The sequence below is a fragment of the Cervus canadensis genome, chromosome 2 (assembly GCF_019320065.1).
Source record: "Cervus canadensis isolate Bull #8, Minnesota chromosome 2, ASM1932006v1, whole genome shotgun sequence".
In the NCBI taxonomy this organism is placed as follows: Eukaryota; Metazoa; Chordata; class Mammalia; order Artiodactyla; family Cervidae; genus Cervus; species Cervus canadensis.
Window position 1 is genome coordinate 62,395,667 of NC_057387.1, and position 12,524 is coordinate 62,408,190.

At 37.6% G+C, this 12,524-nt stretch overlaps 1 pseudogene; it reads left to right on the forward strand.

Annotated features, from left to right (window-relative positions):
- The first annotated feature begins 12,149 nt into the window (after positions 1 to 12,149).
- Positions 12,150 to 12,274, forward strand: LOC122437396 (annotated as a pseudogene).
- Positions 12,275 to 12,524: the final 250 nt, after the last annotated feature.

Here is a 12,524-nt window from a genome sequence, read left to right on the forward strand (position 1 = left end):
CCTTTCCTTTTAGAGGTGCTCCTTCAAACTTAATACTCTCTTCTCCCTCTGCACACCTCCTTTTTCCCACACAGCAACCCACTAATTTTTCCTCTGGATTCTGCCCTTCCCCTTCACTGGATTCAACATAATGATGCATTTATAGCTGATGTCATTTGTTTAATGTCTATATGGCCACTAACATATACACCTCATGAGGACAGGGTACGCACACAATCTGTTTCACCAATACACATCCTGAATTAGCCCTTGATTTAGCAGATTTGCAATCAATATTTACTGATGAATGAATTAAGGAATTCTCTCAGATCTCATGCACTTAATGGTTGAGAGGTATTAAATGCTGCTTTCTGATTGTCACTCCCTGCATTACTCTGCTGAGGTTGCCATTAAAGATGACCACACAGTGGGTGACTTAAACAACTGTAAATCATTTTCTCATGATTCTGAGGGGGTGGAAGTCCAAGATGAAGGTGCCATCAGAGTTGGCTTCCGGTAAGGAATTTCCCCTTGGTAGGCAGAGATCTTGCTGTGATCTCACGTGTCTTCTCTCTTTACACCCTCAATGGAAGGAAAGCTCTATGTCTCTTGCTCTTATTGGAAGGACACTGGTCCTATGTATTAGGGCCCCAACCACATGACCTCATTTTATCTTACCTCCTTAAAGGCTCTGTCTCCAAATATTGTCAAATTGGGGATTAGGGCTTCATCATAGGAATGCAGGGAACACAATTCCATCCTAAGACTCCTACACTCAGTCAGGTTCTCCCTTATTTGCTCCGATAATGCCCTGCTACACACTGTTGACACGGCATTTTATGTGACTGGCTCCATGCCCCTCCTTCCTGTTTGACACAACTTCAGAAGAGCCCAAGTTGGACCAGTTTTGTTCAACATTCAATCCCAGTTATGCACTGGAAACACCCCAAACTACTTGTTGAGTATATGAGTGAGTTTTTTCAGTATTTAGAGTTTTATTTTACAGAGAAATCCTAATATTTTTATGCTCCAACTAACTACACTGTCTTATGGGAAACACAGTCATTTAAAGATTTTTCACTTGCTTTCTACAGAAAGAGTCAAATTGAAGATAGAAAAACAACAAGTTAAAATACAAAGTAGGGATCGGTTATAGTTTATGAGTGTTAATACACAGGTACAAATGCAAAACATGCTTTGATGTTGATTTGAACAAAACCACAAAATGACAGCTTGGAGACAATCAGAAAATTGCAACACAGACTGGATATTAAATAAAATAAATGACTGATTTTGTTAGGGTCATGAAAATGGCATTATGATTTTTTTTAATTCATTACTTATTAATGATAAGTTTGCTGTTGCTGTTATTTAGTCACTCAGCCGTGTCTGACTCTTTTGCGAGCCCATGACTGTAGACTGCCAGGCTCCCCTATAGATGGGATTTTCCCAGCAAGAATACTGGAGTGGGCTGCCATTTCCTTCTCCAGGTGATCTTCCTGACCCAAGAATTGAACCTACATCTCCTGCATGGAAGGGGGATTCTTTACCCAGAGACAAGGTACTGAATTACATATTTGTAAAATGGTTTGAGGCATAATATCTGGGATTTTAAAAAATATTCCAGGAAATAAAAGTAGAGGCGAGAGATAAAACAAGATTGGAAAGTATGAATATTTGTTGAAGCTGGATGATGCAATGTAAAGTTGCCTCTTCTTTTTATGCTTAAAATTTCCATAATAAAATTTTAAAAAAAGACAAAATGAAAAGAACTGCTATGCACAAAGTTATTAAACTCCTAAAAAATTTTCATGCAAATCAAAGCTATTAATATAATTCATTGGGAGATTAATTCAGTTATAGTGATGGAGTATAATGGCAGCTGGCCAAACAATTACTTTGTTCTTTCACTTAATCTCACCAAGTCATTGGCAAAACAACTTGTCATCCTTGTCAATTTTCAGTATCCTGGGGGCCAAAACAGAAGAATTTATATACTATATTAAAAATCATATACTGGATACATAGAACAGCAACTTGGAAATTTTTGAAAATGCCATCAAGAGCAAATACAGTTTGAAAAACTACGGTACTTCATATCAATTGTTGAAATTATATGAAGGGTAGTAAAATCACCCCATTCACTCCTAAAGAGCAATCTGTCTTGAAATCTGTCATGAAATAAGATACTTGTGGAATGTAGAAATTAATTTTTCAAATGACTGAGGTAATTGCAGCACAGATGTTAAGGTAAAAAGTCTCCTCCTTATGACATCATATTAAGCCGTTTAATATTATAATTTGCATTTTGTAGGTGTGATGTAGAAATGTTCAGAAATACACTTGCTATAAGAATCTCTTCCATTGTTCTTGGCTTCCTTTGTGGCTCAGATGGTAAAGAATTCACCTGCAATGTGGGAGACCTGGGTTCAATCCCTGGGTTTGGAAGATCCCCTGGAGAAGGGAACAGCTACCCACTCCGGCATTCTGGCCTGGAGAATTCCATGGGCTATACAGTCCATGGGGTCACAAAGAGTTGGACACAACTGAGCAACTTCCACTCTTCACTTTCAAGGATGATTATTAAAATATAAACTAGTTTATGTGGCAGCCTGGTTAGGAGGGGAGTTTGGGGCAGAATGGATACATATATATGTATGGCTGAGTCCCTTTGCTGTCCACCTGAAATTATCACAACAGAGTTAATTGGCTATACTCCTATATAAAATAAAAAGTCTTTTTAATTAAAAATTTTTATAAACTAGAAACCTGAAATATGGAGTAAAGGGCAAATAACTTTCATGAAGTGAACACTTTTTGATATTACCTAATCAAGGGTAATATTCATTCTTTCATTTAATATACAAATAATTTATTTTCATTATGATCTATCAAGTAGAAATTATCCTATAGATAAATTGATAACTAGAGTGTTTTAGGAAATTTTTAAAAGAAGGGCTCTGATTAAAGCCCAGATGTAAATGATTCCAAACCTATTTGCTTAACCGCTGGTGTACATTACATTACCACATTTCTGAAATATCCATTGAGCCCTGAAAGAGTGATATATGCTCTGGTAAAGTTGCAGCTTGAGGTTTTAAAAGCAGAAAGTTTATCTAGGAACACTGGGTTTTTCATGTGTAGGCAAAATGTCTCAGTCCTTTGGGGGTACTGCAATAAAAATATCACAGACTACTGACTTATACAGTAAACATTTATTTCTCACAGTTTTGGAGGCTGAGAAGTCCAGGATCAAATTTAGTGTCTGGTGAGGACCTGTTTTCTGATTTGCAGATGGCTGCCTTCTCACTGTGTCCTCACATGGCAGAAGGGGCCAGAGAGTTCTCTGGGGAGGGTTGTGGGCGGGGGCGGTGTTCTTTTATAAGGGCACTTTTTCCCATTCATGAAGGCTCCACCCTCACAGCTTAATCCTCTTCCAAATGCCCATCTCCTAATACTGTCACACTAGGCATTAGGATTTCATCATGAATTTTGGAAAAACACAAACATTCCGTCCATAACATAGAGTCAGTCTTCATAATGATTCAGAGTCTGGTCCTTCATTGGGAGTTTCATGAAACTGTCAGGTCCACCAGATTTGACTGAATGCTTCACAAGCACAGACTCGGTAACAATTGGTCCTAAGTTAGTAATTAATTCAAAGGTTTCTGCCACACAACATTCCCCAACTCTAGTTTCAATTCAGTTCCGTTCAGTTCAGTCGCTCAGCCATGTCCAACCTTTTGCGTCCCCATGAATTGCAGCACACCAGGCCTCCCTGTCCATCACAAACTCCCGGAGTTTATTCAAACACATGTCCATCAAGTCGGTGATGCCATCCAGCCATCTCATCCTCTGTTGTCCCCTTCTCCTCCTGCCCCCAATCCCTCCCAGCATCGGGGTCTTTTTCAATGAGTCAACTCTTCACATGAGGTGGCCAAAGTATTGGAGTTTCAACTTCAGCATCAGTCCTTCCAATGAACACCCAGGACTGATCTGCTTTAGGATGGACTGATTGGATCTCCTTGCAGTCCAAGGGACTCTCAAGAGTCTTCTCCAACACCACAGTTCAAAAGAATCAATTCTTCTGCACTCAGCTTTCTTCAACTCTAGTTTACATAGCTTTAAATAGTAGGAGCAGGGACTCAAGACACAGCCAAATAGTAATTGCTTCAGCTTGTCTCATAGCATGTACACCACAATTTCCACACCTCCCCTCCCTCCAGTCCATGACCACCACCATGCAGACTGTGCTCCACTGCAAGAGATGTCAAAGTGGGTGAGGTTTATTTCAGTATAGAAAAAAAATATGCCCCCCTGGTCCCTGTCTAGCATTACCATAATTGTCACAAGATCCCTTTGAGAGACCTGGTATCTTCAATGAAAGAATATCTAACTATTTAGAAGAAAGATAGTACCACAAGCTCTAGATTGTTTCCAAGGTCATGTTTATATTGATCTTCATCTTTTCAGAATGTTAAAAACACTTTTCAGGCTTTGGTGTAATTTTATAATACATAGTGTACATTTTTCTAAAATTTTGGATATCATGTGAATAAAGAGATGCATATGTTGTACATGTTATATATATATATATATATATATATATATATATATTATATGCTGGAAAATGTTTTCCCTTCTGTAATATAAATTATGGACCTTGGTTGATAATCATATATCAATATAGGCTCACTGACTATAACAAATGTACCACTGTGGTGTGGGACATTCATAGTGTGGAAGGTTGTATGCATGTAGAAACAGAAAATATACAGAATTATCTCTGCTTTCCACACAATGAACTTTGCGGTGAACTTAAATTTACTCTAAAAAAATAAAGCTTATTAATTTAAAAATTTGTCAAAGGATTTTATCCTTCAAACACTAATAATTAGTTGTTAACTTCATTAATAATTTTCTTTATCCCCATATTTAGTGAACTATTTGTGTATAGATCTGGTCATAATAAATTAAAGTGGAGTTTAAGGCATTTTACCAAATATTTCTCATCTTTTATAAAGTTAAACTCAAAATTCATTTTTGTTAAGGTAAAGTAACCTATATGTAAATTATGCATCTTTCTCATAAGAAAATACTAATCTCTCATCTTCTGTTGGTGACTTTTGGGTTCAGAGATAAATACAAATTTATTTTTCTTTCCAACAGAAATAAACAACTAAAGGAAATGTTTTCATAATATTTTCAGATTTCCTGTTGTCTCCATAGATTATATCCAGATGAACTTTGTAATTCAGAGCAAACCAATTATTTCAACCTTTTCATATGCTTATATTTTAGAATCAGATCAGTGAACTGAACTGATTAATGGGTATGTTCAAAAAGAGATCAAAGTTTTTAATGAAGAAAATTTCCAGTAGAGTAGACCAAAAGACTAAATTGAATCTAATTCTAGGAAGAAAATCAAATACAACTGCAGTTTAAACAATAGCACATCTATTAAACTGTAATGCACAGGATTCAGTTCTATTTTAGACTCCTTGAGGATTATTTACAGAAATTAAAATCTTATTTAAACCATTTAGTGCTCAAAAGCACAATGCTTAAAAGAAATATAAACAGTCAGTTCAGTACAGTTCAGTTGCTCAGTCATGTCTGACTCTGTGACCCCATGGACTGCAGCACGCCAGGGCTCCCTGTCCATCGCAACTCCCAGAGTCTACTCAAACTCATGTCCATTGAGTCAGTGATGCCATCCAACCATCTCTACCTCTGTTGTCCCCTTCTCCTCCAACCTTCAATCTTTCCCATCATCAGGCTCTTTCCCAATGAGTCAGTTCTTCTCATCAGGTGGCCAAAATATGGGAGTTTCAGCTTCATCATCAGTCATTACAGTGAATATGCCGAACTGATTTCCTTTAGGATGGACTGGTTTGATCTCCTTGCAGTCCGAGGGACTCTCAAGAATCTTCAACCCAAAAGTTCAGAGCATCAATTCTTTGGCTCTCAGCTTTCTTTACAGTCGAACTCTCACATCCATACATGGCTACTGGAAAAGCCATAGCTTTGTCTAGATAGAAGCTTGCTGGCAAAATAATGTCTCTGCTTTTTAACATGCTGTCTAGGTTGGTCATAGCTTTTCTTCCAAGAAGCAAGTGCCTTTTTTAATTTCATAGCTGCAGTCACTATCTGCAGTGATTTTGGAACCCCAAAATATAGTCTGCCACTGTTTCCATTGTTTCCTCATCTATTTGCCATGAGGTGATGGGAGCAGATGCCATGATCTTAGTTTTCTGAATGGTGAGTTTTAAGCCAACTTTTTCACTCTCCCCTTTCACTTTCATCAAGAGGCTCTTTAGTTCTTCTTCGCTTTCTGCCATAAGGGTGGTGTCATCCACAAATCTGAAGTTATTGATATTTCTCCCAGCAATCTTGATTCCAGTTTGTGCTTCATCCAGCCCTGCATTTCTCATGATATATTCTGCATATAAGTTAAATAAACTGGGTGACAATATACAGCCTTGACGTACTCCTTTCCCGATTTGGAACCAGTCTGTTGTTCCATGTACAGTTCTCACTGTTGCTTCTTGACCTGAATACAGATGTCTCAGGAAGCAGGTCAGGTGGTCTGGTATTCCCATCTCTTGAAGAATTTTCCACAGTTTGTTGTGATCCACACATCAAAGGCTTTGGCATAATCAATAAAGCAGAAGTAGATTTTTTCTGAAACTTTCTCGCTTTTTCAATGATCCAATGGGTGTTTGCAATATGATCTCTGGTTCCTCTGTCTTTTTTTAAATCCAGCTTGAACATCTGAAAGTTCATGGTTCACATACCGTTGAAGCCTGGCTTGGAGAATTTTGAGCATTACTTTGCTATCTTGTGAGACGAGTGCAATTGCGCGGTAGTCTGAGCATTCTTTGGCATTGTCTTTCTTTGGGATTGGAGTGAAAACTGACCTTTTTAGTCCTGTGGCCACTACTGAGTTTTCCAAATTTGCTAGCATATTAAGTGAAGCACTTTCACAACATCATTTTTTAGGATTTGAAATAGCTCAACTGGAATTCCATCACCTCCGCTAGCTTTGTTCCTAGTGATACTTCATAAGGCCCACTTGACTTCATATTCCAGGATGTCTGGCTCTAGGTGAGTGATCACACCATCATGATTATCTGGATTGTGAAGATCTTTTTTGTATAGTTCAGTGTATTCGTGCCACCTCTTCTTAATATCTTCTTCTTCTGTTAGGTTCATACCATTTCTGTCCTTTATTGTGTCCATCTTCGCATGAAATGTTCCCTTGGTATCTCTAATTTTCTTGAAGAGACCTCTAGTCTTTCCCATTCTATTGTTTTCCACTATTTCTTTGCACTGATCACCGAGGAAGGCTTTCTTATCTCTCCTTGCTCTTCTTTGGAACTCTGCATTCAAATGGCTGTATCTCTCCTTTTCTCCTTTGCCTTTCATTTCTTTTCATTTCACAGCTGTTTGTAATGCCTCCTCAGATAACTGTTTTGCCCTTTCCATTTTTTTCTTGGGAATGGTCTTGATCCCCACCTCCTGTAGTGCCATGAACCTCCATTCACAGTTCTTCAGGCACTCTGTCTATCAGATATAATCCCTTGAGTCTATTTCTCACTTCCACTGTATAATCATAAGGGATTTGATTTATGCCATACCTGAATGGTCTAGTGGTTTTCCCTACTTTCTTCAACTTAAGTCTGAATTTGGCAATAAGGAGTTCATTATCTGAGCCACAGTCAGCTCCTGGTGTTGTTTTTGCTGACTGTATAGAGCTTCTCCATCTTTGGTGGCAAAGAACATAATCAATCTGGTTTCAGTATAGACCATCTGGCGATGTCCATGTGTAGAGTCTTCTCTTGTGTTGTTGGAAGAGGGTGTTTGCTATGACCAGTGTGCTCTCTTGGCAAAACTCCATTAGCCTTTTCCCTGCTTCATTCTGTACTCCAAGGTCAAATTTGCCTGTTACTCCAGGTATTTCTTGATTTCCTACTTTGGCATTCCAGTCCCCAAAAATGAAAAGGACATCTCTTTTTGGGTACTAGTTCTAGAAGGGCTTGTAGGTCTTCATAGAATTGTTCAGCTTCTCAGCATAACTGGTTGTGGCATAGACTTGGATTACTGCGATACTGAATGGTTTTCCTTGGAAACAGAAAGATCATTTCTGCTGTTTTTGAGACTGCATCCAAGTACTGCATTTTGGACTCTTTTGTTGACTATGATGGCTACTCCATTTCTTCTAAGGGATTCTTGCCCACAGTAGTAGATATAATGGTCATCTGAGTTAAATTCACCCATTTTAGTCCATTTTAGTTCACTGATTCCTAAAACGCCAATGTTCACTCTTGCCATCTCCTGTTTCCAATTTACCTTGATTCATGGACCTAATATTCCAGGTTCCTATGCAATATTTCTCTTTACAGCACTGGACTTTACTTTCATCACCAATTACATCCACAACTGGGTGTTGTTTTTGTCTTGTCTCTGTCTCCTCCTTCTTTCTGAACTTGTTTCTCCACTGATCTTCAGTAGCATAATGGGTATCTATCAATCTGGTGAGTTCATCTTTCAGTGACCTATCTTTTTGCCTTTTCATACTGTTCATGGGGTTCTCAAGGCAAGAATACTGAAGTGGTTTGCCATTCTCTTCTCCAGTTCATCACTGAAACTTTCATGAACATTATATGATTATATATAACATTATATGAACATTATTGAAACTTTTAAAGCATAGAAATTTGAAATGAGTAGACCTAAGAATTGTCCCTCCCCCATTCCAAAATGATTATTTTCAGAAGCAGCAGTTTATTTATTTTTCTGAATTAATGAATTAAATGTCTCTCTTCCATAATCCCTTACCCTCAGTGGGAATTATTAACCTGAGGGGACAGAGGTGGAGTTGACTGCCAAGAACATATAGAAGTAAAGTACTTGATCAATTCCTTCTCAAGCACTTCTTCCTATTTCCATAGTAGAAGAAGGCAAGAATTGTGACTTCGATCTAAGCAGAACTAAATTTCAAACGTTCCATCTCTTGTGTTTTTTAGAGCAATATTGGAGACTACAAAGAATGGGAGTCAGTGCCAAGATTCCTGGTGCTGTGTTCAAGTTCCAAAATCTGTAAAGATTAGTAAACCCCAAATAAAGAGTCCCAGAAGATCTGACGCAAAGATTTTTAAGTTATCACTTAGACTGAAATACATATATATTGCCTACTCATGTTTCTTCTGGGTTAAATAACCACTTGATTTCTATCATCTCTGTCCCCACTGAAAACCAGCATCAGAAACAATGTTGTCTCTGAGATGAACAACTTTATACATTTTCAGTAAATATTTAATTTCATAGGTAAGGTATTTTATTTTTCATATATCTTTTAAGATAAATGTACATCATATAATTGAATATAATGATTATTATTCATTAACTATCCATTTAAGGTGCCATTTTTGAGAGTGAGCGCTTGGACTCACTAAATTATTTTCCTTATCAACACAGCCAGGTCCAACTTGTTTTCCAGTATCACAGTAATTTAACAGCTGAGCTAGCAGCAAGACATGGGCCAGAGCTACAAGGAAAGTGAGAGCCACAGTCCTTCAGCAAAAGCTAAAATGCTGCTTTTACATCTCACAATGGTTTTGCAACTGCCATTCATTTAATCCCCACAGAATGCTTGTGCCCAATTCAGCTATTTTCTGTTTTTTTATACATAATCTGGTACCTTTTAACAAAATAAATGTGACTTTTCAATAAAGAGCCAACAGTTAATCTTTTGCTAATGGCTCACCCTATACATCTATGTCTGTCCCTCATAACTAGGCAAAGTTCTTCTATATCTTGAGTAATAATCATTTCTTAACAAGTCTGGAACAAGGATAATCATGGGGAATGCAAACCAAACAGGGATCTTCAGTTGTCAAGATATTCCTTTTCCCAGATAGCCAGTTTAACTTTGTTTGGTTGATTTTTAAAACTGGTTTATAGGGAAAAGCCACAAAATGGGCATTTTCCAATGCTGCTATGCTGTTCACAATTCTTTGCTAAAAGAGATCCTGAAAACAAAGTTAAGTGGGAAGCCACTGGATGTGACAAATTCTTGATACATTAAAGTGCTAGTGTTAGTTGCTCAATCATGTCCAACTCTCTGTGACCCATGGACTGTAGCCCACCAGGCTCCTCTGTTCATGGAATTCTCCAGGAAAGAATTACTGGAGTTGCCTTTCCCTTCTCCAGGAGATCTTCCCAATCTTGGGATTGAACCCGGGTCTCATGCATTGCAGGCAGAGTCTTTACTGTCTGAGTCACCAGGGCAGCTTCCAAATAGAAGGTATTCATTATATCTTAAAGTACAATAATTCCAAATAGTCTTCAGTGTTATGTCAATTTCAGAAGAAAAAAAAAAAAGAAGAATATCTACCTGCAAATGTACACATTTATTCTGTGCTAAAATATTTTTGGCTAGACATTAGACACACTCCTGAAGTGTGTGTTAATTGTCAGATCATGTCGACTTTATAAAAAGAATACATCGTTGAACTTTATATGTTATTTTAGTTACCTACTGATGCATAGCCAACTACCTCAAAACTTAGTGCTTAAAATAGGAAACATTTAGAGTTGATTGCCACTATTTACGAGTAGTTACATTTCATAAAGTTGCTGCAAACACAGATGCAGTGAATGCTGAAACATTGCTCCTGGGGGAACATAGGCTTAGATTGCTACAAGCCTCTAGTCACAAACTGTTCATCAACTTAGAATCAATATATAACTTTGTCATGTTATTATTGGTTGAAAACAACTTGTTTAGTATATATTGTTGATTCATTAGCATTGAGCTAGTGGGTCACTCAGTGGACATGAGTATGAACAAGATGCTGCTGCTGCTGCTGCTAAGTCGCTCCAGTCGTGTCCGACTCTGTGCGACCCCATAGACGGCAGCCCACCAGCCTCCACCGTCCGTGGGATTCTCCAGGCAACAGTACTGGAGTGGGTTGCCATTGACTTCTCCATGAGCAAGATAGAGGGGAGATATTATCCAGGAGATAATAAAGGACAGGAAAGCCTGGCATGCAGCAGTCCATGGGGTCACAAAGAGTAGGACATGACCTAGTGACTGAAAAACAAAGTGGCTGATAAGCACTATAATTCATGCCTGAAAGACGTTTGTCTAACACTTTTATTTTCTCCAAAAGACACATCACAGCCTTCTTGTGCTTAGGAACACTAGACACATTTTAGCACTTTGCTTGGAGCCATTGTAAACAACAAAATCACCATCAAAAAGCACCAAAATGTGAAAAACGCCAACCCAAAGCCCCAAATAAACCATGAAAAGACACATGTTTACAGTATGACACCTGATAGGAACAGGCAGAGATGCCCTTCTTTGATCCTAACTGGGACATGGCACATTGGGCCACTCACATTTTTCACTGCTCTGCAAAGGTCTGTAAAATTGCCATGAGTATTGATTTTGTGGTTATGGATATATTTTAGTGAGTAGGAAAATTTGCAAATAGAGAATCTGTGAGTAATGAGAACTGATTGTATTTTGCAGCCTCTGAGGGACAGGAATCTGGGAGTAGCTTAGCTAACTCTTCCTCATTCCTCAGAACTGAGTCTATATGACACCTCCCAGAAGCTTGTCCCAAGTCCTCTCCTTTTGTCTCTAGTGTCCACTTTTATCATATCACTTGCTAGACTAAGCCGTAATGTCATGGTAGCTAGTCTTTCTCCATACTCAACTGTAAGTTCCTTTGGGGCAAGAGCTGTGTCTTCCTCCTCATTATATTTGTCTATCAAGTATTTAAGGAAGAAATAAGACCTATTATACACAAACTTTCAGAAATTAGTGGTAGAGAGAGCACTGTACTCCCAATGTATTTTATAAAACCAGATTAACTTTGTGGTGAAATATTACAAGAAAAAAAAAATCAGGTCAATATCTCTCACAAACACAGGTTCAAAATTTCATAATAAAATATTAATGAATTCAATCAATCCATGTATAAAAAGAAAAATGTTACAAAAACCCTAATTTAGCCCATAAATTTAGTTTGATATTTCATTCAAAAGTCAATGTAACTCAAAGAATTAACAGAATAAAAGAGAAAACCATATAACTTTCATAATGCAGAAAAAGAAAAATATCAACATCCATTCATCATATTAAAAAACAATACATCAGCTTTGCACAGTGGCAGTATCATAGCCAATGAGGTTTATCTGAGGTGTGATTATTGCTAATTGAAAACTAAAAAACAATACTTCAAACTAAAAATAGAAAGAAACTTCCCCTTAATGCAAGAAGGGAAACTTAAGAAAAGTCTAATGCTGACATCACAATTGATGAAATATTGAACATTTCTGAGAGAGGAAAAAAAGTCAAGATATTCACTCTTACTACTTCTGTTCAGCACTATATTAGATATCCAAGCCAGTGCAGTAAAGTAAAAGTGTTTAAAAATAAGTAAAAGCCCTAAAATCTAGAAATAAGTAAAACTGTCCTTGTGTGAAAGTGTTATGATTATATATAAAACTCTATGTAGTCTACAAAAGAA